General features: G+C 40.6%; 2 pseudogenes; both read left to right on the top strand.

Moving 5' to 3' along the window:
- The first annotated feature begins 36 nt into the window (after nucleotides 1-36).
- LOC147445770 (shikimate O-hydroxycinnamoyltransferase-like) lies at nucleotides 37-21694 on the top strand (annotated as a pseudogene).
- Nucleotides 21695-21841: 147 nt separating this feature from the next.
- LOC147445769 (hydroxycinnamoyltransferase pseudogene) lies at nucleotides 21842-22665 on the top strand (annotated as a pseudogene).
- Nucleotides 22666-27946: the final 5281 nt, after the last annotated feature.

Below are 27946 nucleotides of genomic sequence, written 5' to 3'. Positions count from 1 at the left end.
GGGCTTAGTTAAGGGTGCTTTCAAGAAGTAAAAGCTATGAAGTTGAAAAAGCATATTGATGACACAGTGGAGATGGGACTTGATGCCATACACGAAGAGTATGGTATTTTTCAAGGGCATGATCCAGATGGACTCCTTGCATGCTATCAAGCGAAGATGAAGAGACAAGGAATTCCAAAAGATCGGATGATTTTGACCTTTGAAGAAGTTGTACCCTCCGAGTTTAAAGATAAGGTATGAGAACTGGCCGAGACATACCCCACACAGTGGGACTATTTTGTAGATGGTTTTGTTCATGAAAGCTCAAAAATTATCGAGTTAACAATGGAGGATATTAATGAACGAAGCCAGATTCTTTTCTATAAAGATGAATGGGATCATATGAAGTTCCTTAATTATGATCAATTTTGGGACCATATTTATGCAAGAAGGCAAGCCAAAGCAAATACATCTTTGGAAGTAGTAGATTTAGCGACAAAGGACCATAGTTTTTTTTTCAAAGATTTCTCGCATGCAAGCTACTTCGAATAATGGTTCTAGTGAAGATCTAGGCTGTACACCAAAATTTTCCAAGCTACTGATCTTGGCATGGGATGCTCTCAACAAGTTTATCAAGAATATGAGCCACTACAGGCTTCTAATAGTTCTATCGGCACTATAGCTGAACAAGGCAACAAATTTATTGCAGATGATTGCATAAACAAATCTATTATATATACGATAGCGGATGAAGTGATCGAGATTGTGAACCTAACACAGGATGTACCTGATAATGCTAATGAACCTATGGTTGCTTCTGGCAATATGTTTGTCGATTCTATTATCACAGAAGAAGATTCCATAATTGATGGGTTTTTGGCCCAATCCGAAGGAGAAGGTTATAGCAGTTTGGAAGAGCTTTGTGATGCATGACCCCTTTAGAACGGGTGCCTGATGAACCTTTTCAAAGTAATAATGTCTTGCTAAGTAGCATGGATGTAAAGGAAGATATTGAAGATTGCCTACATCATGTTGATTGTGAACTGGATATTGACATAGATTGTACATCTATTCTTATATACGGGCTGCAAGAGGAGCCAACTCCTATAGCTTTGAAGAATGTTGAGACTTCCAAAGGTGATTTTCCCACGGATGTTATGGATGAAGATTTTAAAGACAAATCATTCATTATAAACCTCAAGAGTATGGTAAAAATCTCTCTGATGATACAGGTCTAGAAAGTCCTAAGGTTTTTCATAATGGCTATGAAGCTAGAGGGGGTGATGATGCTAAATCATCCCTGATACTACATAAAGTGCACATGATTTTTCATTTTCTTCGACAATGTGCCAATTGTGGCTGGATTTGGATACTATTCTTAGTAATTCTTATGTCAAGGATGTTCTGGCTACCAATAAAACGGAGTTAGAATTCTTTAATTCTTGCTGGTAACGACCTTAAGTTACCAAAAGTTTAAGACGTGGCTTTTGCACAATGCTTCAAGTGAAGCTCTAGTATAGTGCGGAGGCCATCAATGCTATGTGATCTTAATGGTATTTGATCCAGGTGATTTGATAGATCTTCAAAAGCAGGTTCACTATGGATGGGTATTTTTGGGTCTACATAGTGGATTCTTTTTGCTAGATCTAGGGATAGCATATTTGGAGCACAAGTGCTTGAAGTTGTTTGTTTCAGAATATGTATGCTCATGTGGATATTATGCTGCTCCACTATTGGGGCAATTCCTTATTATCCCATTTGATCCTGGGAGCTATTGAAGAGAAACTGGTAGATTCAAAGACTTCGTTCAGGTTACTTGGCAGTAGATTTATTTTTGGATGTATGCTAAGACAGAAGTGTTTATGGTTATATGATCAATAAGCTTACATGGCTAGCTTCCAGTTGACATCTTGGACAATTTTTATAGTATCTTCACATCTTTTGAGATGGTTTTGCTACCAGAACTTGACGAACATTCCGTGTGTAGATAGAGTAAGGCATACTTGAGCTTGAGAGGGTTCCTTAAAGAGAGCTGATGGTCAAGCCATGTGCATAAGTAATTGGAGCACTTGAGTTTGGTGGGGTTCAATAAACAAATTTTCATAATTCAATGCTTTGGAGATACGATCACTACGGTTCAAAGATTTGTGATGGGACAGATACGAGATAATTGAGCTAGACTATTGATGTTATGATTTACACTTTCTTTTTGTTTTTACATAGCTTTATCAACTATGTGAGCTGGATGACAAGTAGCTTAAGGTATTTATAGAAGATACAACTTGAAGACCGGTTGGCAGAGATCGGAGGCTGTGTAGGTTTAAAGGGGGTCAATGCCATGCCGCTCCGCTCACATGACAAGAAAATGAGCAAATAAATGATGATTAAGAGTATTTGAATCCTGCATGATTAATCAGCAGGTAGAAGGGCTTGCTAACAAGACAAATTTTAAGTTGAAAGTGTGCTAGATGCAGCTCTAAGGGTCAGAAGATGTCTTGGTAATGCTAAACAGTGAGTATTCTTGAAGTGGTCATAGCTGGGATTTTATTAATCCAAGTTGAAGTACTCAAAAAGCTCTACATTCGTGTCTTTACGGCTCGTCAATCAGAGCTACGGATAAGAAATTACACATCGGGCATCACACTTCATTAAGCAAGATGAATGTGAATGATCAGGGCGACCAGGGCGGTTCAAACCCGACCCTGACGATACTTAAACTGGCCATATCTTGCCAACCAAAATCTCGATCACCGATCTAAAAAGACCGACTCGCTCCAAAAATTGAGCACTTCAGCCTGATTTATTCATTTCAGTTTTGCCCCCTCAGCTACACTTGCCAAATGTCTAAACCTAAGAGGGGGAGAAAGAAAAGAAATGGCAAGGGCTGAAGCAGCGCGCAACAACGGCGTGCAGGGAGGTTTTTGCTCGCGCAGGCCGGCTCGCGGGCCTCAGACGGCTTGGGCGAAGAAGAAGAAGTTTCATGGGAGCTCCTGGCGCTTTGATCCGGCACCCGTGGTGTTGGTTTCTGAGCCGGTCCAACATGGTCTGCCACGTCATCAAGTAGCCATTCCCATTAGCAATATTGCTAATGGGATGGCTAAAAATAGAAAGCCCATGCAAACAAAAGGGACGGCTCTTGGGACTCATTCTACATCTTCTCTTGCCATGAGTTCTCTCTCCGAAAGAGGAAGCGAAGGCTCATAGGCTCTCTCTCCTTAAGCAAAGAATACAAAAGCTCTCGAACTCGGAAGCAAAGGTTAGCCCAAGTTCTCTTATTTGGGGGGAGTCATCCTCTTCTCTCCGGAAAGGATTAGCAAGCGAGAAGAAAATCATGTCGCCCTCGAAGCCAAGTTTTCTTTAACCCGCAAATCCAAATCTCGTAAGCCTCATTAAAATCGTTAAGTAATCTTAAATCTCTTGAATCCCTCAAGCTTAAGACCATAAGCCATCCTTAACCTTTGTTAACCTTCATAAGTGAAAGCTCTTAAGCTATCAAGAGCGGAGTTAATCCTCATCTCTTGGATCCATAAGCCAATCTCTCTAAATCGAGCCTAATCTCAAACCATTAGCGGAGCATAACCTAAGCCGAGCTTCTAAGCCATCATTAGCCATTTGAATCGGGAAGCAGAAGCCAAATCGGACGTCCATTGGAAGGAAAAACTCTTGAGCCTTATCGGGAAGAAGCAGAAGGTGATACAAAGCGGGTCATTGATAATTTTCTTGTTAGCACATGGATTAAGCTAGGTTTCATCTTGTAAGGATCATTAAGCCTCCATTAACGATTGATTAATGATGACTATTGTGGATTAATTGGAATTAAAAGTACAGTTTGTTTTGAGCTCTGTATTGTTAATTGTGCCTGCTGCATCTCTTTTCCCCACGCCTCTCACAGGTAGGGGCCCGGTGGCTTCCCGGCTCACCTTTTGCACAATTGTCCCCCGATAACGGGGCCAATCGTAAAGGGGTCCAAATGAGAGATGGTTTATCAAAGAGCAAGGCTAGCCAATGGAGCTCAAATACCTTATGGTTAGCTTCATTGAAGACCTCCTAAGGTTAGTGTTAAAAGCCCTTTGATGTTAGGAGGTGGGAGCCCTACCCAAGCTTGAGGTGCTTATCGTTCTTGATGAATAAGGTTCTTGAGGTGCTTATCATGCTTGATGAATAATGTGCTTGTCATACTTGATGACTAAGGTGCTTGCCGTTCTTGCTCACTAAGATGCTTGAAGTGCTTGTTGTGCTTGTTGACTAGGGCGCTTGAAGTGCTTGTGGGAATTCTACCCAAGCTTGAGGTGCTTTGTCGTGCTTGATGACTAAGGTGCTTGTGTCTCATAAGTCAAAGGCATTCCTAAAAAGGAGGGGACGATCCCCGAAGCTAGGGGGATAAGAGATAACACACACACACACACACACACACACACACACACACACAAGGTATGCCAAGCCTCAAGAGGCAACAAGGACATATGTCAAGTCCCTCTTTCTGAAAGGGGAAATGGGGACACTTATCCCAAGACTACCCTTGTTGCTTGATATGCATTTTGCATGTGATTGGGCAACTTGTAGGGTCCAATGAGCTTACAAGTTGATCTAGAAGAGGGGGTCGACCAAAGGAAGAAGGGGGGTTTCTTGGGGGTATACACTCACACACACACACACTCACACACACTCTCATTCTGTAAAGTGAAAAGTGCAAGAGCTCCATCTCCTTCTCCAAGCTAGTAGAGAAGTTAAGAACCTACCCCAACACTCTTGGCTATGGAATGCAAATCCAGCCAAGATCCATGCTTCAATGCTTAAGCTTTCCATCTTCTCCATCTTCATTACTATGCTATTATGTATGCTATAAAGAAGAGTGATGATAAGTGAGGAACTATTTTTTTGTCCTATGAATGTTTCTTTTTCCTCTTCCCTACCCTCATTCCCCGCTAGCTCTCTCCACCTTCGAGGTGTTTGAGGCCTTGAGATAGTTAATTATTTTTACAAAGTATATGTTATGCTTGTAATGCATGAATCTTTACATTTTCCTTGCATCACCTAGTTCACAAGGAACAAAAAGATTGTATTATACAAAATTTCTTTTGGTGGGAAAATCTATAATACAAATGACTATTGGAGAGGGAACCAGCTACACATAAATCCAATCCTCAATTGTTGTCAAGTTCTCTAAACTCTCTCTCTTGCAAAAGTATTGTTCATTCCAAGTTTATTAAGTAATATTATTATGTTTCTACCATCAATTAAGTCACCCTCTATGCTCTGAAACTAGTCTCACAAAAATTCTCTCTTTAATTCTCCTAGTTCCGCTATTCTCAAAGTTCATAGGCCATTTCCATTACATTGGTATCAGAGCATTTGGTTTCTCTTTTCTTGCTTAAGAAGAGAGGTCCTTAAGTAGCCTATCAAATTATCAATGGTTGATTTGTTTAGTTATATTAGGGTAAGTGGGACTAGGATATATTATCGATTTTGTTGAGCCCAGTGTGTGGGATATGGTGCACACCTTGCGAGATTTGTTCTTAATAATGGGGTCTTTTTAGAGTTTCCTACGGCTTTATCATTATTGATCCATAAGAAGTTTGAAAGGAGCTATCCCTCAAAAATTATGCAATATTTGACCCACTCCACTACTCTCTATAATTAGCCAAATTGAGCCGTGAGTGTAGATGCTTAAGTGTTGATTTTCAAAGGCTAAGAGGAATAGGAACTAAGGTTTTGAATTGCCAAAAAGTAAACTAAGTAAACACAGAAAGTATTCTATACATAAGTATAAATAGAACTGTTGACAATAACCAAAAGATCTGAATGAACATTAATAACTTTTATTTTTCACATGAAGGTTCTTATGATGATGCCCCCATGTTTGTGAATTATCTTGTTACTAGGTTGCAGCAAGCTATCGGAAACCGTGCTTTGCAAGACAAAATTACTCAACAACTTTGTGCTTATGGGATTTCCCTTCCTCTCCAAGAGGGGAGAGAGCTTACGAGGTCAATTGATGAGACCCCCAAAAGAAGACTCTCTCCCATACAGGAGGAGGAATCCAAAGAACGGGAAAGTAATGAATCCCTAATTTTCTCTGAAGACGGTGGTCTAGATGATCGCCAACTCCTCCCAAGAGGAAATGGTCAACCCACTGTCCTTCTCGTCATCACTCCAAAAGGGAAGAGAGGAAACAAAGAAATAAAAGGGCAAGAAAGAGGTCACCCTCTTCTCCTTCATCTTCAGCTTCATCTTCTTTCGACGAAAGTTATGGCTATTCTCCTAGAGAATACAAGAGGGGAGGACATCAAAAATATTACACTGCATGATGAAGGTCACAAAACCTCAAGCAGTTCAAAGAGGGAGGAGAGAGTATCTCTTTTCTCACCTATGATGGTACCTTTGGTGCCACTCACAAAGTATTTGCCTTCATCCAGCAATTTGGTGCGGCCTTTGGAGACAAGGGCTTCATGGAGTCCTCCAAGCTACTCCATGTAGCTATGTACTACCAAAAAGGATCGTCAATGGTGGGCTAGCCTTCATGGCAACGGTAAAGTCTCAAAGACATGGAAAAATCTAGGAGTTTCTATTATGAAGCAATTCCTTGCAAGCGATGAAAAGGAAAAATTGCTTACGGAATGGTGAAATTTGAAACTTCTCTCCCTTGATTCTACTCACAAATATGTTGACAAGTTTTGGGACTTACATCTCAAGGCTACTGCCTTTCAAAAGATAGACTTCGTCGAGCAAGAGCAAAAGCAAAATAAATTTGTAGGATTACTTAAAGAGATGGCCAAGTATGTGAACTCCCGTTATACTGGTTCTATCACCAAAGAAATCCACCACACTATGGTTACTTCATGCATCAATTTACAACAACGGGCTAGATGCAATGTCAAGCCCATGGAAAGCAAAGACAAAAGTGATGCAAAAGGAGAACCAATGCCCAAAACTCTTCCCAAGGAAATTTCAATAACAACAACAACAACAATCGGTCCAAGGAGAAGGGAGCTTATAGGGGTAAAAACAAAATCTCTCCTGAAGAGCTTGAAGATTTTCACAAGGACCATAAATGTTTTAAGTGTGGGGAGCAAGGACATGTCTATCGCTCTTGCCCCAAAACAAATGCCCGCAATGATGCTCCTAGAGCTTCCGCTATCGAAGCTCCAAAAGAGAATGCTCACTTTGCAAAGGATCACCTGTGTCATGAATGCTTGAGAGTCACTCGTTGCCTGCATCATTGCCTGTGTCATTGCCTACATCATCGCTAGAAGGCTCTAGAAGAATCTAGAAGATTCTAGAAGTTCTAAAAGTATCAAGGAGATTCTAGAAGTTTCTAGAAGCATGGAGAAGATTCCAGAAGAATTTAGAAGTTTCTGGAAAGCTCTAGAAAGTTGAAGAAGGATTTAGAAGGTTCTAGAAGAGCTAGAAGGATCAAGAAGTTTCTAGAAGCTTGGAGAATATTCCAAAAGAATCTAGAAGTTTCTGGAAAGCTTTATAAAGTTGAAGAAGGATCCATAAGATTCTAGAAGAACTAGAAGGATCAAGAATGTTCTAGAAGATTCTAACCTCCTCAAGAAGAACCTAGAAAGTAATAACCTCCTTAGGTAACCTCCTCAAGCACTAGTATAAATAGGGATCTTGGCCACAAGCCCCTCAGTCTTGCGAAACTATTATGAGCGTGTATAGAACTAGAAGAGAGTGAGAGGAGGTGCTCACAATATACAAGAACTTGGGACTTGACGATAAGCTTAATGTTGATTAGAAGACTTAATACTTTATTTAGAGAGCTAGATACAAGACTTGGATTACATGATTTGCGTACAAGACAAGACTTGATTGCAAGGAAAAGACTTGAACAGAAGACAAGAACTAGAAGAGGGTTTTCGTCATAGGAGCCTCAAGGTCTCTTGGGGTAGTTTCTAAGACTCTCTTCTTCTTCTTCTTCTTCTTCTTCTTCTTCTCTCTCTCTCTCTCTCTCTCTCTCTCTCTCTCTCTCTCTCTCACACACACACACACACACACTATGCCAAAGGTTCACACACTAAGGGAGTTCATCTCTCAAGCAATAGAATGTGATAATCAGCTATTTGACAGGAGATAAGAGAGGTGTCTTGGCGCACCATTACGACCCCAAATAGAAGTGACACATAATGGCTACATACCTCAACAGGGCCATGAATCAAGCATTGAGCCCATGCAAATTGATTCCGTATGGTTTCAACCTCTTTCAGCCTAGGAGAAGCAAAGGCGACGCATTAATGGCTTATGTATGTATTGTGGAGAGCAGGGGCACATAGTTCAACAGTGTCCAAGGAAGAGAAGGATGAAGGTTCATGGTGCATGGTCATCCATCTCCATGGATTTCATTGTAGAGCTACCCTTGTCACAAGGATTTGAGTCCATTTTAGTAGTCATGGATCGGTTTACAAAAATGACACACTTCATTCCATTCACTAAAATCATCACCAACGAAGGTACGACCAAACTCTTTCTACAACATATCTATCATTATCACGGATTACGGGATGACATAGTTTCTGATCGAGGTCCACAATTCATCTCTAGCTTTTGGAAAATCTTATTCAAGCTACTCGGAGTACAAATCAACGTCTCCTCAGCCATTCACCCACAAAGTGATGCACAAACGGAGAGAGTAAATCAAGTTTTGGAACAGTATCTCCGTTGTACTATCTGTTGGAGCTATATAGAGAGCCCACACTTATCCTATACATAGGTAGGAGTCCCCACTATATATGTGTACTCAGTGTGTGCTCTATACACACTTTGGGGTTTGCAATTCTAGAGTTCTTTCTGCCTCTCCTCTTCTCTCATCACAGTCTTCCTCCCTCGTCACCATTTTGAGTGGGGGTGTTGGAGCTATATAGAGAGCCCAAACTTATGCTATACATAGGTAGGAGTCCCCACTATATATGTGTACACAGTCTGTGCTCTATACACACTTTGGGGTTTTCAATTCTAGAGTTCTTTCTACCTCTCCTCTTCTCTCGTCATAGTCTTCCTCCCTCGTCTCAACACTATCAATTATCAATAGGATAATTGGGTCGAGCTCCTACCGCTAGTAGAATTCTCCTATAATAACAGTTTTCATGCCTCCCTCTGTCACAATCCATTCTTTGATAATTATGATTAACATCCCAAACAGGATATCCACAGACACTATCAAGTCAAGAATCTAGCTGCTATTAAATTTACACAACAATTATCTACAGTTCACAAGAGCTTACAATTTATATCAAAGAAGCTCAATCCAAGTATGAGGAAAGTGCAGATCTCCATCGCATGCAAAATCCAAAATACAAAGAAGGGGATAAAGTGTGGCTCCTCCGACGTGATCTTCGTTCATCTTGACCCTATCAAAAGCTTGATTATCGAAGGCTTGGCCCGTTTAAAATTATCTTCAAGTTAATCCAATCACCTATCGACTCCGATTGCCCTCATCCATGAAAATCCATCTGGTCTTTCATGTCTCAATCCTAGAACCTTGTCACACATCTAAGATCCCAGGAAGAGCCCTACAACCACCTCCTCCGGTTGAGATTCAAGGACACGACGAATATGAGGTCGAGAAAGTCCTAGATGTTATTGGAAAGGCTATGATGTTAGTGAATGAACCTGGGAACTAGCACCCACTCTAAAACATACATCTCTCAAAGTAGAAGAGTTCCATCAACAACATCCATGGAAGCCCAACTCAAGGAACACCACTGCTCCTCCTGGAACTCGTCGCTAGAGGAGGGGGTAATTCCATGGATGCTTGAAAGTCAGTTTCTACCTGCACCATCACCTATGTCATCGCCTACATCATCGCTAGAAGGCTATAGAAGAATCTAGAAGGATCTAGAAGATTCTAGAAGTTCTAAAAGTATCAAGGAGATTCTAGAAGTTTCTAGAAGCATAAAGAAGATTCCGGAAGAATCTAGAAGTTTTTGGAAAGTTCTAGAAAGTTGAAGAAGGATCTAGAAGAACTAGAAGGATCAAGAAGTTTCTAGAAGCTTGGAGAAGATTCCGAAAGAATCTAGAAGTTTTTGGAAAGCTCTAGAAAGATAAAGAAGGATCCAGAAGGTTCTAGAAGAACTAGAAGGATGAAGAATGTTCTAGAAGATTCTAACCTCCTCAAGAAGAACGTAGAAAATCCTAACCTTCTCAAGCACTAGTATAAATAGGGATCTTGGGCCACAAGCCCCTCAGTCTTTCCAACACCAGTTGTGAGGCTCCTATGAGGAAAACCCTCTTCTAGCTCTTGTCTTATGTTCAAGTCTTGTCCTTGCAATCAAGCCTTGTCTTGTACTCAAGTCATGTAATCCAAGTCTTGTATCTAGCTCTCTTAATAAAGTATTAAGTCTTGTAATCAAGAATAAGCTTATCATCAAGTTCGAAGTTCTTGTATATTTTGAGCGCCTCCTCTCGCTCTCTTCTAGTTCTATACGCGCTCATAACAACCTCTCTCCTATGCTTGGAAAAAGGTAAGGGAGCATGATTCCCTCATCGTGTTTGACCTTGGCTATACTCACAACTTCATCTCAATGGAGTTGGCCACCAAGTTGGGCATTCAAGCTTTCAACATGGGAGATATTGTTACTTTCGATACAGCTTTCAAGGGACAACAAGCCTCTATTACTCCCTTGATTGGGAAGTTGAGGCTTCATGTCCAAATCTACGTCAACAATGAATACTTTTTCATCTCTCCTCTCCAACATGAGGATGCTATCCTAAGGGCACCATGGTTCAACCACATGGCAGCCAACATGAAGTTCCCAAAAAGGAGAATCAACTTTACTACAATCAAAATAACATATATATAGATACTAGTGAGTCTGGTTGTACTATATCACTTTTAAATCATCTTGCTTTTGATATTACGTACATGATTTTTGTCAGAGTCCCTAGAAGGTCCTCATGTTTCATCAAATTTAAATGGTAGGAATAAAGAAGAGTTAGACTTGTCTAAATTTCTAAAAGGATTCCAATATGTGTTCATCGATGATATCCCTATGGACTTACCTCCAAAATGAGGGGATGATGATCATCAAATTGAGATCCTATCAGGAAGCTCACCACCTAACAAGCCTCCTTATCGAGTTTCCCAAGCTCAAGCAGAGGAGATCATGAGGAAAGTACAAAATTTAATTCACAAAGGGATGGTGAGGCCTAGCTCCTCTCCCTTTTGTTCTCCGATCCTTTTAGTATAAAAGAAAGATGGTACATACCGTATGTGTGTGGACTATCGAGCACTAAACCATATCACTATCAAAAATAGATTTTATGTGGCTCGAGTAGAAGATTTGTTTGATAAGATACAAGGGTCTACCTACTTCCGTAGGATTGATCTTAAAAGTGTCTATCATCAAATAAGGATAGTGAATGAAGATGTCCTAAAGACCGTGTTTCGTACAACATTTGGTCTTTATGAATATCTAGTCATCCCTTTTGGCTTGACCAATGCACTAGCCATGTTCAATTGTCTAATGGAGAAAATATTTAGACCCTACCATAAATTCAATGGAGTGTTATTTGATGATATCATCATCTACTCTAAGTCCATGGAGAAACACAAGCAACATCTTCAAGAGATTTTTCAAGATTTGAGGGAGAACAAGCTTTTTTCAACCGAAAGAAAGGCAAAATTTTCCTTCAAGAGATTCAATACTAAGGTCATATTATCTCTCAAGATGGTATCCTTATGGGTCCATGAAAGTTAGAGGTAATAAAATCATGGCCTAATCCAAGGAATTGCATGAGCTAAGAAGATTTATTAGTTTGTGTCCATACTATAGACGCTTCATAGCAAAATTCTCTCAAATAGCAGGACCATTACATGACTTAACAAAGAAGAACGTTAAGTATTCATGGATTGCTAAGGAGAAAAATGCTTTTGACAAGCTCAAAGAGAATCTTACCTCCCAACCAATCCTCATGCTTCCGGATCTCTCAAATCCATTTGAGGTCCAGTGTGATTCTTGTAGTGATTTCCTTGAAGCAGTCTTGCTTCAAGAAGGGCATGTCATAGCATACGAGAGCCCGAAGGCTCAATACAGATGAATGGATCTTAGGCATTTATGAGAAAGATCTTTTAGCTGCTCTACATGCCCTAGACACATGGAAGCACTACCTACTAGGCACTCCATTTATTTTACAAACAGACCACGAAACTCTCAAGTACTTCATGACACAAACCAAACTCTTTGACAAACAAATGAGGGGGGAAATTTTTATTTCGCAATTTTATTTACATATTTCCTACATTGATGGTAAGCACAATAAACTGGTAATTCACTTTCACGATGACCCAAAGTTAATGCGGTGTCTATAGCTACTCACAATGATATATCTTCTATGATAGATGAGTATGCTATTGACCCAAACTTTAAAGACATAATGTCAGCCCTTGAGTTGGGGAATAAAGAGGAACCAATCACCTTGCAGGATGGTTATCTTCTCCATGGAAATAGGATATGTATTAGCCACTCCCTTTGTGAGAAAGTCATGTATGTATCCCATGGTCCTCCCTATGCGGGGCATAGAGGCATTCAGCCTACTCTATGAGGAGTAGAGACATACTTCTATTGGCCTACCATGAAAGTGGACATACAAGAGTATGTTTCAAAATGTGTAGTATTCCAAAAGACTAAGTATGATAGAGGGAAGAAACCTCGATTACTCCAGCCATTGCCAATTCCTAATTCACCATGGGAGAGTATATCCATGGATTTTATCTTTGGGTTACCCAAGTCTATCCATGGGAATATGGGAATATGGACAATAGTCAACAAGTTTAGCAAGCAAGCACACTTTATGTCACTCAAAAAGACTATTAAGGCAGACCAAATGGCAACTCTCTTCATATCTTAGATTTGCAAACACCATGGATTTCCAACATCCATCATGTCAAATAGAGATCCTAGAATGACCAGTAATTTTTGGAAAGGTCTCTTTGAAAATCTAGGTACAAGATTGAATTTGTCTTCCGCCTATCACCCACAAATGGATGGTCAAAGTGAGATAGCCAATCTTAGTATACTCGATCTACTAAAGACATATGCTACAAAAGTAGACCAATGCTCACAATGGAAAAAGTACTTACCTCTTGTAGAGTATGCTTACAATAATATTGTCCATACTTCTATGGGAAAATCATCTTTTGAAATCATTGAGGGAAGACCTGAAAGTACCTTACTACTTAAAGTACATGGGAAGATTTTCATTGTCGATGAGTATAGTCATGACCTACAAGAATCTTTTCAAAAGATTAAGGAGGCTATATCCATCTCTAATCAAAGGAAAAAATCTGCTACTAACAAGCACAGAAGGGCCTTAACACTCAAAGAAATTTATTGGGTCTTACTTAAGTTTCTCAACGCTTGATTGAGGAAAACTAAAGGGCAAAAATCCTATGGGCCATCAAAAGTATTGTGCTAAACTAGCAAAAAGATATTATGGTCCTTTTCAAATCTTGAAGCCAATTAATGATATGGCCTATTAACTCAAGTTGCCCAACCATTGGCTCATACACAATGCTTTTCATGTGAGCCTCCTGAATCCCTATAAAGGAGAGACACCAAGTGAACCAATTACTGAATACCCTCCCAACATCGACAACCAAGAAGAGGTGCTACAACCCAAAGCTATCCTTCGGCATGAAGACAAGGTACTACAACATGGTAAGGTTCTCTGACGGTATCTTATTAAGCTCAACAATTATCCTTTTGAAGATGCTAGATGCATGCAAGCAATACAACTTAAGGATGGTATGAACCTTGTCAATGCTTACAATGCTACATTAGAGTAAGAAAATGTACAAATTTCTTTTAAATTACCAATGTTTTTGTCTTATAAGACTAGTTCTCTTTTTATTGTGCACAAATTTAAGTAGTATGCATACTTAGAATCATGTTTGTGATGACAACGTCTCTCAAACACCAAGTAAAACTTGTCACTCTACTTGGGAGAATGAAATGGACTAAAGAGCAGACATGCTTGCGGCAGCAACGTTTCTCAAGCACCAACTGGACTAGTCATCCATCTTGGAATGATGCCGTAGGGTAAAAAGGGATCCTCTACTCACTAAGGAAGATTGACTAATGACTAAGGCTTTATCTCTTCTACCTCATAGTCGAGAACGATTATCGTTTCAAGAGAAAGAGAGGTAATGTCCTAAAATCTAGTATCTAACCAACCCAAATGATTTTCTCATATTAAACTGATCATTTAATCTGGGAAAATAAATCGGAACAAGGGTTATAATATAGAAATGTGCTTACAAATATATACCATCATAGGGTCAATGGTAAAGGGGCCCAAATGAGAGATGGTTTGTCAAAGAGCAAGGCTAGACAAGGGACCTTAAAGACCTTCGGGTTAGCTTCATTGAAGACGTCCAAATGTTAGTGTTAAAAGTACTTTGACCTTAGGAAATATAGGGCTGAGCTTGAGGTGGGAACACTACCCAAGCTTGAGGTGCTTGTCGTGCTTGATGGTTAAGGTGTGTGTCATGCTTGCTGACTAAGATGCTTGAGGTACTTGCTGTGCTTGCCGACTAGCGAGTGTGAAGTGCTTGTGGGAACATCAACCAAGCTTGAGGTGCTTTGTCGTGCTTGTGTCTCATAAGTCAAAGGAATCCCTACAAAGGAGGATACGAGCCTCAAATCTAGGGGGATGAGAGAGAAAACACACACACACACACAAGGCAAGCCAAGCCTCAAACGACACCAAGGACATATGTCAAGCCCTTACCCACGCTACCCTCATGAAGTGTTGAAAGCCTATTTTTTAGCCTCTCAAGGGGTCCAATGATAATTCCATTGATTGAATTGATTTTTTTTTGCAGTTATCAAGTCTCTCTCAAAGGGAAAGGGGGACACTTATCCCAAGACTACCCTTGTTTCTTGATATGCATGCTATATCTGATTGGCCAGGCTTGTTTGGGTCCAATGAGCTTCCAAGCTGAGCTAGAATAGGGGGGTCAACCAAAGAAAAAAGGGGGGTTGCTTGGGGGTATACTCTCCCTCACACACTCACACACACTCTCATTGTGTGAAGTTTGCAAAATGCAAGAGCTCCATCTCCTTCTCCAAGCTAATAGAGAAGTTGAGAGCCTACACCAACACTCTTGGCTATGGAATGCAAATCCAACCAAGAGCCATGATTCAATGCTTAAGCTTGCCATCTTCTCCATCTTCATTACTATGATAATATGTATGCTAGCAAGAAGAGTGATGATAAGTGAGGAACTAATTTTTTTGCTTCTATGATTTTTTCTTCTTGCTCTTCCGTACCCTCATTCCCCACTAGCTCTCTCCACCTTCGAAGTTGTTTGAGGCCTTAGGACTGAGGCTTGGGATAGTTAATGCTTTTTACAAAGTCTATGTTATGCTTTTGATGCATGACGCTTTCCATATTCATTGCATAACCTAGGGCACAAGGAACACAAAGATTGTATTCTACCAAGTCTCTCTTGATGTCAAAATCTATAACACAAATTCCGGTTGGAGGAGGGATCGGATCCATGTAAATCCGGTCCTCAATTGTTTTCAACTTCTCTAACTCTGTCTGTTGCAAAAGTATTGTTCATGCCAAGTTAATTAAGTATTATGATTATGCTGCTACCATCAATTAAGTCACTCTCTATCCTCTCAAAGTAGTCTCACAAAAATGCTCTCTTTAATTCTCCTAATTCCTCTATTCTCAATGTTCATAGGCCATTTCCATTACATACAATATATCTTCTTTCTACAATCACCTAGAAAAACTTATCTAAAATCGTCCCTAGACCCAAAAAATTTGATTGCTACCTTATAGAGGGGTTGCACATCATGGGTAAAGTGTAAAGAACCATTTTTCTTTGGATCTATCAACCAACTATTTGAATATGTACCCTAAGTACAAATCTCCCATAGAATATATATCTCCCTTTCTTTAAATGCCTAGGCAAACTCATATACAATTGGCCTTGTATCCAGATTCCTCATTTCTACCTTATTGATGGGTTGCATGTCATGGATAAAACGTAAAGAACCATTTATCATTGGAACTGTGAAGAGCCACCTATTTGAATACAGAGCACAGGAAGGGTCCTTAATACCCTTCTTGATCTTTTTATTAAGAAACTCAATGAGTTTTAAAAAATGATCCTTTGAATCTGGAATAGGTAGCAAGTTCCAAGGTACATGAGAGATAGTAGAGACTCGAGAGTGAAGATTACTATAGAAACAACAATGGAAGAGTCTGTACACCCTATCTGATGTGTCTCAAATGCAAAAAAAATTAATGTTTGGCATGAATTTCTTAAAAGTATATTATTTTAGCTTTTGTCAAACTCTCATCACAACAAACCCTTAGCTCATTCAAAGAATCATATGTAAACTTATGCCCACTCTTACTCCTGTCTCAAACACTAGGCTACAAAGCAGCTTCCCCCATCCTATACTTGTATTTTTGTGCTACAAATATTGCCATTAGTTTCACTTTCTTTACCGCAAAATTATACTTGGTTTCCACTCGTACATCAAAACCTTGAGCATTTTTTAAATCTTCAATTACTTTGTACATTTCTATGGAGCATATATTCACAACCTAATTCCTAACACACAAATCACAATCCACTAAAGACTTCAAGTCTTCCATAGTATCCATAAATGAAAACTCATCAAACACACCTATAATCTCCAGGGTTACTATATGTAAGATCTATATATCGTGTGCATTCAAGGATAGTTCATAAAACCCCTTAGCTATGAGTTTTTCACCAAAAAGGGGACCCTTTTTCTAGTCAATCTATAAATTTCTTTTCAAGACCAATTTTTCAACACTCTTCTATACGTGAAAATTTGAGAACTATAGGAAACAATATTCCCTACTATTGACCCATGTGATAGAAATTTTGCTATTGTAGTGAACCCCCCCCCCCCCCCCCCCCCAAACCTATTTCCTACACGAACTATCCATTCATGATTTATATATATTGGTCATTTTCTTTTTTGGTATGAAATATTTGATATGGGGTTAGCCTATGATCCATAGTCTATTAATGCAATGCATGGCTCTTCTAAGTCTCCCACTTTCACTAGAGTCTCGGTAGCTGCTCTTCTCTAATGACTCTTAGAGTAATAACTCTTATGAGCGGTATCTTATTCATCTTCATCACCCAAGAAATGACCTTGGTTTACTCCTCTTGTAGACTTGTAACATCTATTAACATTTTCATTGCTTTGTTTAACATAAACATGTACACATTATGCATTTCTAAATTCTTCTTCATCCTAGACACAAATAGACTCAGGAAGAGATTCTTGCTTTCTCTTAATAATGTCGATTATCTCTTTATGGAACTCTTGATTTTCTATGCCAAGAACCTCACCCAAAGTAAATGCAACCTTATTATTCAAAATCCTTTCTTCTATTTTTTTTTGAGATTTGTTATTGCCTCTATATTGGAGGTAGTAAGCTGATACATCTTTCCAAATTCACTTCGACTCTTTTTTGGTTAATAGTCTCCACCTTCAACCCATAGGCGGTTGCCTCAACCATTGAGATGACATGTGTAGTAGCCATGTCCTCAAATAGCTTATTCCTTCCTCCTCTGACAAATTACTTCCCAAAGGCTTACCTACTTCACTTAAGTTAATCTGGCCTCTTTAAAGAAAAAAAGATCGTTCATCAAAGCATTCATTGAACCTTTCACAACCCCTCCTTTCATTGTTGATACCATCACATCGTATGCACCTGTGTACAAATCCTTCTCTAGTTTTAGGTCTTTGCCTTGTAGATTGGTTTGATGGTTCTCTTCTAACCTTGCAATCTTTAACTGTAGTTCTTGAATTTCCTTGAAAACACCATCTAAGATAGATTTTTCCCTCTTTGGAACCACAATAATAACCTTTATAAAACTCTCACCAATGCTTGGGGCTTGAGTAAGTTTGACTATGATCTTGTCTCTTTGTCATTTTTTCTTAGCTAGCCCCCATGCTCATTTCCAATCCCCCTTGCATGCTCATTCATCTGAAGAATCACAACTAGCTAAAAACTTTATACCATCTATTCCATAGTCTATTAATGCAATTGATGGCTTTTCTAAGTCTCCCACTTTCAATTAGAGTCTTGGTAGTTGCTCTTGTCTAATGACTCTTAGAGTAATAAGTCCTATGAGTGGTATCTTATTCATATTCATCACCGAAGAAATGACCTTAGTTTACTCCTCTTGTAGACTTGTAACATCCAATAACATTTTCATCCTTTGTTTACCATAAACATGAGACACATTATGCATTTCAAAATTCTTCTTCATCTAGGACACAAATAGACTCAGGAAGAGATTGTTGCTTTCTCTAATGTCAATTATTTCTTTATGGAACTCCTGATTGTCTATGCCAAGAACCTCACCCAAACTAAATTCAACCTTATTATTCAAAATCGTCTTCCAGAAAAAATTTGAGACGTGTTGTTGCCTCTATATTAGAGGTAGTAAGCTGACACATCTTATCCAAATCAACCTCGACTCTTTTTTGGTCAATAGGCTCCACGTTCAACCCATGGGCGGTTGCCTAAACCATTAAGATGACATGTCTAGTGGCCATGTCCTCAAATAGCTTATTACTCCCTCCTCTGCCAAATTCCTTCCCAAAGGCTTACCTATTTCACTTGAGTTAATCTTGATCTTTGAAGAATAAAAGATCCTTCATCAAAGCATTCATCGAACCTTTCACAATATCTCCTTTCATTGTTGATACCATCACATCGTATGCACCTGTGTACAAATTGTTCTCTTTTTTTAGGTCTTTGCCTTGTAGATTGGCTTGATGATTCTCTTCTAGCCTTGCAATCTTTAAGGCGAGCTCTTGCATTGCCTTGAAAAAACCATCTAAGATAGATTTCTTCCTCTTTGGAACCACAATAATAACATCTACAAAACTCTCACAACTCTTGGGGCTTGAGTAGGTTTGACTATGATCTTGTCTCTTTGTCATTTTTGCTTAGCTAGCCCCCATGCTCATTTCCAATTCCCCTTACATGCTCATTCATATGAAGAATCACAAGTAGCTAAGAACTTTATACCATCTCCGCTTCAGGTAGTCAATGTAGCTCCATATCCTTTACATAACCACAAAGACATTTTGTTACATATCTACCATCAGATTGGTCAAGTTTATGCACCACTGATTAAAGGAAATTTCTTGAAGAAAGTTCTTTCTTTTAATAGCTGGTTTATGCTACATAAACACAACAAAGGCTTGAAACATTTGCATTACAATAGAATCAAAATTGCATCCCTTGTTGATCTTGTTTCTCTATAACTTAAAATCTTTCTATTGAGACCTTCAATTAAGCTTCCGTTCCATCACCCTAGCCCATTTCACGTTGGGTTCACCAAAGATGTATTAGAAAGTTTGAGGTGGTGTTTGAAAAGGACCAGGGTTTTGACTTTGAGAGCTCATCCCAAAAACTAGTAAATCATAGAGGATTCAAAGCAAAAGACACACTAAAATTGAGAAAAATGCTATTCATCCATCTAAAAAAGTAGCAAAATCAACTCAAAACTCTTGTATGTATGATGATATGGTGTAGACTCGCGCCTAATTGCACATATGAAGTGTTCATTTGTCCTATTATAAACCGTAATCTTTCGCTTCAATTACTAAATAAGACCATTTTATACAATCTTAGGCGCTTCATTAGACAGTCCCAAATGCTTACTTGAAGAGAGAAAACCCTATTTGATGGCCTCACAAGCTCGAACATGAGGTAGATATAGCACGCACGGGACTACTCTATAAAGTAGCCCCCTAGCTTGAGCAACCATGACCACCGTTGTAAATGTTTCATTGTGATATATGCTTCTTTGGCTATTTTTGGATTTGCTTTATCAATATGTTGTCATTTTTAGCCCAAGCAAACCAGGAAAGATCCCCAAATTTGTGAGAAACTTCCCTTGGCCTCCAATTACACGTTGAAACCCACGTGTCAAGCATGTTGGATACATTCTTTATAGATATACATGAAACTTGCTAATTTAAGAGGAGATCAACCGCATTAGACTTTCCAAGCAAGATGAGCGTGCCACTTCAAAACACTTGACAGTTGTACATTCCTAAATCAAGTTAAGCATTTATTCATTTGAGAAAATGTGCAAGAGTGATACATCTAGGGCCTCGTCTCCCTACTAAGGTATGTACACAGTTGGAACCATTGCAACCTCTCACACATATGACATTATGTACATTGTTGCATTTGGTCCCAGGTAGATATTTTATTTTCACATTATACACATGTCAACAACATCAAGTTTTGTGTGATGGTACTGTTTGTGATATTGTACTATGCGTTTACTGTGTTGACTATGACACAACAGTTAGACTATGGGGCACAGGGAAATGATGTGGAAAATGTAGCAACAATTTACACTTGCATATCAACATAATACCGCATCAACAAATTTCGGGGCAAAGCCATTTAAAAAGTCGAGAGATGGCACAGTAGCCAACCATGCGAGATGACGAGAGATGCTCCATCAGATTCTCCATCAGGAGATGACGAGAGATGGCACAGTAGCACAGCACCACGAGAGAGGAGAAAAACGTCACGTGCGTTTTCGTTATTTCGTAGCATGGCGTCAAGTAGCACAGCACCACGTAGTTGCCGGGGAGGCGGGGAGAGAGAGAGAGAGAGAGAGAGAGAGAGAGATTTAACGACGTGGAGGAGCAATCCACAGAGAGAAGAGAGAGAGAGAGATGAGAAAGGAGAGAGAGTCTCTACGCCTTCTCTATAAGAAGAGAAGGCATTGCAACCTTTGGCATCTGTGTGCACTCATCACGTTCCGCATTGCAACCTTTGGCATCTGGTGTGCACTTTGCAGCTTGGCATGCAAAACTCAAAAGCGTCAATACTTTTCTCCGGTAATTGTACATGAGAGAGAGAGAGAGAGAGAGAGACGCATTGCCCAGGGCTAGAGCTACTTTGAATCATGTTTACAATATGTTTGTCTATGTTTTGCCAGCTACTTCAAAAACATAATAGGACGACTTCTTCTCTTATGAGGTTTTGGAGAAGGCACTAGTGCCCTTCTACCCCAGTGGCAAGAAGGCTCTTGAGGTCCTATGGACGTATCTACCTTAATTGTATTGCCGAGGGTGTGCTTCTTGTCAAGGCAGAGATCGATGCCATTATCAATGACTTTGGTGATTTTTCACACACTCTTGCCCTTAAACAACATGTGCCTCATGTGACCTACACGGAAGAGTGACCACATCCTATGTAATTATTATGCACCATATTGGTTTATTTCGTAACAGTAGTCGACACAAATAATCTATAGTGGTAACATTCTTTCAATGATGAGGGGCCTCGCTTGGTGTGGGGATGGAGCACCATGTTGCTGATGGGATCTCCAGTACCCACTTCGTCAACACATGGGCAGACATAGCAAAGGAGCGAAGGCATTCGACGTCATCCTTTTATCAACTGTACCCTTTTGCGGACGCGTGACCCATCTACACCAACATTTTCGCACATCGAGTATCAACCTCCCCCTTCACTATTGCCCTCTAGCAAATATGATCGCGGCATTGCAGTACAACCAAATGTAGTGGCAAAATGCAAGAACAAGCTCTCTTCACATCATAATGACAGTGGGCCTACAAATACGAACGACAATGTGGCTTGCAATTTTTTCTTTCTCACTCGAGCACAGGTAAAAATTATGGTTGGTTGCTCAATTGCATAACATAAGGTAGTGTTCCAATGTCCCGTTTTATAGTGTAATTTTCCCAAAAATCTAGCATTTTGGCATAAATATTGGCTGCCTCATTGCCTTAATCTTAAAAATTGAGATTATGAAAATGCTTTGTTTTGAGCACTGCCAGTCACACCCATGCAGAACTTCAACTTTGATGGCTAGCTCTTAGAATAAGTCTCAAGCATTTTCTTTTGTAGCCTGTTAGTCCAATAACAAGTGACGATTTTCGTTACAGCTGCTCATAATTTACTGTAATATTATGTTCATATTTTGTGTAATTTGAGCATATTCACTGTGTGGTGCTAATTTAAGGTGTTTTCTGGGGAAAATTGTTGATATTGAGCATTTTAATGTTGGCAAGTTGTGGAGCTGCAAGCAACGGCAATGGATGGAACAAGAGGGTGACATACAGCACATACGAGGCAGTGGCAACACATGTGTGGAGGTGTGTGTCAAGGGCACAAGGGTTGAGTGAGAAACAAGAGACAAAATTGTACATAGCAATAAAAGGGAGAAGCCGATTGCAACCAGCCTTGCCAAGAGGCTACTTTGGCAATGCCATCTTCACTGCCACACCCATGGCACAAGTCGTGAGCTAGACAAAGGCCCACTAAGTGTGGGTGCCCAAAGGATTAGGGAGGCCATCGTACGTATGGACGATGAATATTTACTATCAGCACTTGATTATTTGGAGCTACAACCTGGCCTAGAGTTTCTTGTTCAAGGTTCCCACACCTTTCATACTCCTAATGTCCGTATCACCTCTTGGACCCACCTTTCCATCCACGATTGTAACTTTTGGTTGGGGCTGCCCCATCTTCATGGGCCCTGTTGGCATCTCATTTGAAGGCCTCCCTTTCATGCTTCCTAGCCCCTCTGGTGGTGGTGGCCTCTCCATTTCCCTTGCCCTTGCCTCCCACCACATGCCCACCTTTGAGCAACCCTTCTACCAGTTTTGATTGTCTCCATTGCCCCTAGTACTCTTTTTAGTATGAAATGGACATGCTAGCTTTTGTATAAGTTTTTTATCTTGCAAGGTCCTTCTCTTTATTCTCTAAGATTGATTCAATGGGCATGTGAGTTTCTCTTGTCTTAGAACACCCATGTGATTCTTCACCTTGTTTGGCTAGCCAAAGCTTTACAAATTTGGCCTTACTATGCTTTTTTTTATTGAAATGCATTTTCATTATTCAAAGGTCCATTTTTGACACCTTGTTTCCAAATGCAAGAAAAGCATATCCACATGTTGCATGGAGAGGAAGAGATCTTAGGATGATTAATATTTTGCAAAAATCCTTGGATGGAGAGTATGTTGATTTGTGACATTTTGCCTTCAGCAATGGACAAGACTTTATTACATTCTAAGATTACAAAATATGGGAAGCATTTTATTGTCAAGAAAGATATTCCAAGCAGGAGATTATCCATGTTGACATTAATCTGGTGTTCCTAAAACTTACATTCTTGCCATTTATTCTAATTTCTTTCACTGCTCATTTCTCTTATAATCTTGATCATCGAGGCCTTGATCTGGGTCAACAAGAATTACTGTAGATGTTATGCATTTCAATGTAGTTTAAAAGCTCTTGGACTTCAACTTAGAGCATGCATACATTCAATGGTATGATATTATACATATATTATATGATTGGATGTGTGTAGGTGTTGTGGTGTGGGAAAGAGGGGGGGGGGGGGAAGGGGGGGGGGGGGGGGGGAAGATAGATAGATTCCATTATCACTCTTGGAGGTCAAATATGACCTATAGGACAACCAATAAAACATGTACAATAGAGGCTCCTCTATCTAAGAGGGTACAATGTGTGCAATAACACATGTAGATGTTTGTGGGGGGCGGGTTAGATAGATAGATTCCATTATCATCCTTGGAGGTCAAATATGACCTATGGGACAACCAATAAAACATGTACAATAGAGGCTCCTCTATCTAAGAGGTACAATGTGTGCAATAACACATGTAGATGTTGGGAAGGGGGGGGTGGGGGACGGGCTAGGGGGGTGATACACCAAATTTGCAAAAAATGTTGCTTAGGGGGAGAGGGTGGCTAAGGGGGAGGAGGTGGATGTTGGGTGGTGTGCAAAACTCCTCGATGATGGCTCTACCACCACGATAAGACGGCGTACTTACCTGCGGCCCGTGCATCTCGTACCTTGTGCAACACTTGCTTCTTTATCTTGGGTTGGGTGGGGGTTAGAGCCTCGCTAATCCATATGGTTGTGCCCTTGGGAAGATGCATTTGTTTCAAGAGTGCCATGCGGTCCTCTTGGTCTTGAAAACAAGGCTCCCTTGGCTGGTGTGGGGATCATGATGGACGAATTCGATGGTGGGACTGTCAAACTTGACTAGTTGGAAAGCATTGTTGTGCTTAGTTAAGGCAGTATGAAAGTCGGCATTCTCCTCCCACCAAGAGGAGGGTAAGTCACCAATGCATATAGTCAATTAAAGGCCTTCCCTACAACGACGTTCTTGTAAGAACTCCTCCACTTTGAAGGGGATGGTAGCAACATTTGCTTGAATTTGAGTGGCTAATGATGTGACCAGACACGGAAATACAACACTGAATAACAAAAAATTGCAAGTACACAGAGAACACGTAGGAAATTAGAGATGTATATTGAAATCAATTCCCGGTACAAGAAGAGCGTAGCTCGTATCAACCTCCCGACCACCCCCAGCTATCTCAGTCTCAATCTCACACTCAATCCGGTGTGGGGATCATGATGGACGAATTCAATGGTGGGACTGTCAAACTTGACTGGTTGGAAAGCATTGTTGTGCTCAGTTAAGGCGGTATGAAAGTCGGCATTCTCCTCCTACCAAGAGGAGGGTAAGTCAGCAATGCATATAGTCAATTAAAGCCTTCCCTACAACGACGTTCTTGTAAGAACTCCTCCACTTTGAAGGGGATGGTAGCAACATTTGCTTGAATTTGAGTGGCTAATGATGTGACCGGACACGGAAATACAACAGCTGAATAACAAAAATTTGCAAGTACACAGAGTACACGTAGGAAATTAGAGATGTATATTGAAATCAATTCCGGGTACAAGAAGAGAGTAGCTCGTATCAACCTCCCGACCACCCCCGAGCTATCTCAGTCTCAATCTGTGCACAGTTCTCAATCGCACTCACTCTCACTCTCACTCTCACTCTCAATCTCAATCACAAGGCACCATCACAGTAGAATAGCCTCCTTCTACATACAGGCTGTCTTCTTCACGTGAGAAAGTGGCTATTTTTCGTCCTTTCTCCAGTCTTTAGCAAAGCGGCCCAAAAATAGGTTCGGAAAGAGACGTCCTGCATTCAAACACATAAAAACCACAAAATGCAACCCACACCCACGAGATAGCAAATTTAGAAAGTTTTTTTAGTCCACAATTTCTAGCCATTTTCAGCGAGCCGTAACTCCAAACGGTTCAGAATTTGATCGGGTCTGTCTCACATGAATTTTTTCGTCTCATTGAGCTCTCGAAATTCATGTTAAGCGCAAAATCCATATCCTACTCAGTTTGCCCAAAAAATTACTTGCAAGTTAGCAATTTTCACAAAAGAGTCTAAAACAGCATTTTCTCACTTTTCTCTAATCTACGGGCTGAAACGGGCATCAAAATGCAGGAACCAGTGCAAACACAAAGAAGCAATATTTTTCCTTGTGTTGAGGACTGCAAGTGCTTCATACAAAATGTTTCCAAATTAGTACCCTTGAAACTGGCTCCCGAGGGTGCTGGGTCAAAATTTGAAACTTCACGAGAACGATTAGAATGAAGTCCTACACTGTGATAAAAAGCTGGAATGAACAAAATTTACTCCAAACAAAAATATTTATCAAAAATTTGCAGAATAAGTCCTATATAACAAATGAATCCACATTTTGGAGAGAGAGAGAGAGAGAGAGAGAGAGAGAGCGAGAGAGAAAGAGAGAGAGCGATAGAGGACCCTAAAGGTGATGTGGTTATGTTTGTGTGCATCCAAGGTGATGCATGTCACCTAATGGGGGGGGGGGGGGGGGGGGAGGGGCTAGGGGGTGATACACCAAATTTGCAAAAAATGTCGCTTAGGGGGAGAGGGGTGGCTAAGGGGGAGGAGGTGGATGTTGGGTGGGTTTTCGTGTGCAAAACTCCTCGATGATGGCTCTACCACCACGATAAAGACGGCGTACTTACCTGCGGCCCGTGCATCTCGTACCTTGTGCAACACTTGCTTCTTCATCTTGGATTGGGTGGGGTTAGAGCCTCGCTAATCCATATGGTTGTGCCCTTGGGAAGATGCATTTGTTTCAAGAGTGCCATGCGGTCCTCTTGGTCTTGAAAACAAGGCTCCCTTGGTTGGTGTGGGGATCATGATGGACGAATTCAATGGTGGGACTGTCAAACTTGACTGGTTGGAAAGCATTGTTTGCTCAGTTAAGGCGGTATGAAAGTCGGCATTCTCCTCCTACCAAGAGGAGGGTAAGTCAGCAATGCATATAGTCAATTAAAGGCCTTCCCTACAACGACGTTCTTGTAAGAACTCCTCCACTTTGAAGGGGATGGTAGCAACATTTGCTTGAATTTGAGTGGCTAATGATGTGACCAGACACGGAAATACAACAGCTGAATAACAAAAATTTGCAAGTACACAGAGTACACGTAGGAAATTAGAGATGTATATTGAAATCAATTCCCGGGTACAAGAAGAGAGTAGCTCGTATCAACCTCCCGACCACCCCCGAGCTATCTCAGTCTCAATCTGTGCACAGTTCTCAATCGCACTCACTCTCACTCTCACTCTCACTCTCAATCTCAATCACAAGGCACCATCACAGTAGAATAGCCTCCTTCTACATACAGGCTGTCTTCTTCACGTGAGAAAGTGACTATTTTCGTCCTTTCTCCAGTCTTTAGCAAAGCGGCCCAAAAATAGGTTCGGAAAGAGACGTCCTGCATTCAAACACATAAAAACCACAAAATGCAACCCACACCCACGAGATAGCAAATTTAGAAAGTTTTTTTAGTCCACAATTTCTAGCCATTTTCAGCGAGCCGTAACTCCCAAACGGTTCAGAATTTGATCGGGTCTGTCTCACATGAATTTTTTCGTCTCATTGAGCTCTCCGAAATTCATGTTAAGCGCAAAATCCATATCCTACTCAGTTTGCCCGAAAAATTACTTGCAAGTTAGCAATTTTCACAAAAAGAGTCTAAAACAGCATTTTCTCACTTTTTCTCTAATCTACGGGCTGAAACGGGCATCATAATGCAGGAACTAGTGAAAACACAAAGAAGCAATATTTTTCCTTGTGTTGAGGACTGCAAGTGCTTCATACAAAATGTTTCCAAATTAGTACCCTTGAAACTGGCTCCCGAGGGGTGTGCTGGGTCAAAATTTGAAACTTCACGAGAACGATTAGAATGAAGTCCTACACTGTGATAAAAAGCTGGAATGAACAAAATTTACTCCAAACAAAAATATTTATCAAAAATTTGCAGAATAAGTCCTATTACAAATGGGGGGGGGGGGGTGGGAGGCTTTAGGAGGGGGGGGGGGGGGGGGGGGGGGGGAGGGGGGAGGGGGTGTTGGGGGGGTGATTACACCAAATTTGCAAAAATGGTGGGTTCTCGGCTTAGGGGAGAGGGGCGGGGCGTGAGGGTTGGCTTGGCTTAAGGGGGCGGGAAGGAGAGGAGGTGGATGTTGGGTGGGTTTTCGTGTGCAAAACTCCTCGATGATGGCTCTACCCACCACGATAAGAGGCGGCGTACTTACCTGCGGCCCGTGCATCTCGTACCTTATGCAACACTTGCTTCTTCATCTTGGATTGGGTGGGGGTTAGAGCCTCGCTAATCCATATGGTTGTGCCCTTGGGAAGATGCATTTGTTTCAAGAGTGCCATGCGGTCCTCTTGGTCTTGAAAACAAGGCTCCCTTGGTTGGTGTGGGGATCATGATGGACGAATTCAATGGTGGGACTGTCAAACTTGACTGGTTGGAAAGCATTGTTTGTGCTCAGTTAAGGCGGTATGAAAGTCGGCATTCTCCTCCTACAAAGAGGAGGGTAAGTCAGCAATGCATATAGTCAATTAAAGGCCTTCCCTACAACGACGTTCTTGTAAGAACTCCTCCACTTTGAAAGGGATGGTAGCAAACATTTGCTTGAATTTGAGTGGCTAATGATGTGACCAGACACGGAAATACAACAGCTGAATAACAAAAATTTGCAACAATTACACAGAGTACACGTAGGAT

The sequence above is a fragment of the Adiantum capillus-veneris genome, chromosome 12 (assembly GCF_014529385.1).
Source record: "Adiantum capillus-veneris isolate H3 chromosome 12, ASM1452938v2, whole genome shotgun sequence".
NCBI classification, from domain to species: domain Eukaryota; kingdom Viridiplantae; phylum Streptophyta; class Polypodiopsida; order Polypodiales; family Pteridaceae; genus Adiantum; species Adiantum capillus-veneris.
Note: the sequence above shows the minus strand (reverse complement) of the source record. Positions and strands in the feature narration are given on the sequence as shown.